The sequence below is a fragment of the Manis pentadactyla genome, chromosome 13 (genome assembly GCF_030020395.1).
Source record: "Manis pentadactyla isolate mManPen7 chromosome 13, mManPen7.hap1, whole genome shotgun sequence".
In the NCBI taxonomy this organism is placed as follows: Eukaryota; Metazoa; Chordata; class Mammalia; order Pholidota; family Manidae; genus Manis; species Manis pentadactyla.
The window spans coordinates 54436520-54439949 of NC_080031.1; positions in this window are offsets into that span (position 1 = coordinate 54436520).

Sequence of the window (3430 nt, forward strand, 5' to 3'; positions counted from 1 at the left end):
TTCATATGGAACCAGAGAAGACCCCAAGAGCCAAAGCAATCCTGAGAAAGAAGAACAAAGCTAGGAGGATTATGCTCCCCAACGTCAAGCTCTACTACAAAGTCACAGTAATCAATACAATTTTGTACTAGCACAGACCCATAGATGAATGGAGCAGAATAGAAATCCCAGTTATAAACCCATGAATATGTGTTCAATCAGTATATGATAAACCACCCATGAATGTATGAGAAAAGACAGTCTCTTAAATAAGTTGGCTTTGGAAAATTGGAGGGCTACATTGTATGAAAATGAAACTGTTTTTATTGTCTAACACCACACACAAAGATAAACTTAAATTTTATTAAAAACCTAAATGTGAGAGATGAAACCATCAAACTCTTAAAAGACAACATATGCATGCACATTCTCTTTCTGTACATATCTCCCTGGGCAAGGGAAGTAAAATCAGAAAGGAACAAGTGGACTGCAGCACACTGAAAATCTTCTGTACAGCAAAGGACACCATCAACAGAACAATAAAATAACCTGCATTATCGTAGAATATATTCATAAATTATTTATCCAATAAGGGGTTATCTTCCAAAACATATAAAGAATGCATATAATTCAACACCTAAAAATAATAAAGCAATTAGAAAATGGGCAGAGGATCTGAACACATTTCTCCAAAGAAGATATACCGATTGACAACAGACATAAAAGATGCTCCACATTGCTAATTATCAGGAAAATGCAAATGAAAACCACGAGATATCTCCTCATACCAATTAGTGACTGCTATCTAAAAGACAAGAAAAAACAGACATTTGTGAGCATGTGGAGAAAAGCACACGCTCTTATGACACTGGTGAGAATGTAAATTGGGGAAGCCACTGTGGAAAGCAGTATGTAGGTTCCTCATAAAATTAAAAATAGAAATACCGTATAACCCAGTAACTCCACTTCTAGGAATTTACAGGAAGAAAACAATCTTTATTTCAAAAAGATATATGCACCTCTATGTTTATCACTTGCATTATTTACAATAGCCAAAATATGGAAGCAACCAATGTGTCAATAGTAGATGAATGGATAAAGAAGAGGTGGTACATATACACCATGGAATATTATTTAGCCATGAAAGAGATAATTCCTGCCATTTGAGACAACATTAATAGATATAGAGGTAATTATGCTATGTGACATATAGCAGGTAGAGAAAGGCAAATACCTTCTGATTTAACTTATTTGTGGAATCTAAAAACACAACAGAAAAGGAACAAAATAGGAGTAGATTCATAGACACTGATAAATGACTGGTTGTTACTGTGGGTGGAAGGATTTGGGTGGTTTGGTGGAGAAGGTGAGGGGGCTGTAGGGCACAAACATTCTTGATCACAAGCTGGTCACAGTGTTGGTAGTACAGCTTGGAGAATATAGCCATTGATTCTGTAACATCTTCCTATGTTGACAAACAGTAAATTCACCAGTTGGTGTGAGGATTTAATAATATGGGTAACTACTGAATGAGTGTGTTTTACACTTAAAAACAATATAAGATTGTATATCAACTATATTTCAATAAAAATACAAAATAAAATCAGAAATATAAAAAATTTGCCATGGGTATATTAAATGTCTCGTATTATTTTAAAGAACTTGCGTTCTAGTTCTAGCTTATTGAGTATTTTTATCATAATAGTGTATAATTTTATATAATTCATTTTTTTTTAATGTTGGAAATTTTTCCCTTCATTATATTTTTGTGTATTACATTGACTGATTTTATTGCCTTGAAAAACCATTGCAATCCTAAACTAAATCCCTAAACATTGTCTTATGGTGTATACTACTTTAATGTAATCTTGGTTTGAAACACTTGTATTTTTTGAGCATTTTCATATTAACATTCATAAAACATTGCTTTGCTGTGTTCTTTTCTCTTGATACCATTTTCTATTTTTATTGTCAGTGTAATTCAGGCAACGTACAAAGAACTAGGAAGTGTTCTTGTCAATTTTTTGTTTTTTCTTTCCTTTTTGATGATGTAGAGCACCATTGATCTTAATTCTTAAATATTGGTTAGACTATTCCAGCAAAGATATCTGATTTGTACTGGTTTGGTAGAGAGGTTTTTAAGTACTAACTAAATCTCTTGTGTTATATTTCCACTAATATTTTATAAGTCTTCTTGTGCCTATAATAGTAATGCACGATTTTGGGGGAATTTGTCCATTTCATCTAAATTATCAAATGTGTTGGCAGTTGTATGTTCATAGCATTCTCTTGTAATCATTGAATTTTTCACCCGCCCACTTTAATAGTGCCCCCATTTTCTTTTTTGCTGTTATTTGCATCTTCTCTCTCCTTTTGTAGTCAGTCCAATTAGAGTTTGTCAACTTTAATCTGTTCATTTTTTAATGTAATAAAATTCACATAACTAAATTTAATATCTTAACCATATTTAACTGCATAGGTCAGAGTTCCTACAACATTCCTACTGCAGGGAAACCACTACATCCATCCCATCACGTTTATCATCGGGGAAAACTGAAAACCCATTCAGCCCTGACTCCCATGCTTTTGCCCTGACCACTGACAATCATCAGCCTACTTTCTGTCTGTGATTTTACTACTGTCAGTATCTCATATAAGTGGATTCATGTAGTGTGTGTTTTCGTTACCGACTTATTTCCCTTGGAATCACATTCTCGAGGTTTATCCATGTCGTACTCTATGAGATAATTTCCTTCATTTTTACTGTTACTGAGTATTCAATTTTAGGTATGTGCCACATTTTTTATCCACTCATCTATGGGACACATGATGTTTCCATGTTTCAGCTGTTGTGGATAATGCTGGTGAAAACATGCACACAGATCTCTCTTCATGACCTGGCTGTCCACTGTTTAGATAAATGCCCAGAAGGGGAATTGTTCCATCATATAGTAATTCTATTTTTAAATTTTTGTTAAAAAAATAACAAATAACCTTTGTTAAAGTCTCACACTGTTTTCCATGGTGTTTGTGCCATTTTATGTTCCTGCCAACAGGGAATATTTCCCTATTTCTCCACATCCTCATCAACAATCAGTACTATGTAATTTTTGCTTTGATGGCTCATTATAAATTTGACTTGTAATTCCTTAATGGCAAGTGATGTTGGGTATCTTTTCTGTTACTTTTATTTGTTTACCTTCTTGAAGAAAGGCTTTACAAGTCCCTTGCCGATTTTTGACTGAGTTCTTTCTGTTGTGGACTTTTGGGAGTATCTACATATTCTAAGCATTATTCCCTTGTCAGACATTGATTTGCAAATATTTTCTCCCATTTTGTCACTTGCCTTTTTATTCTGCTGTCATTCTCTTCCATGTGCAAAATTTAAAAATTTTCATGAAGTCCTATTTGTGGATTTTTTTCTTTGTTGTCCTTGCATTGATGTCATATT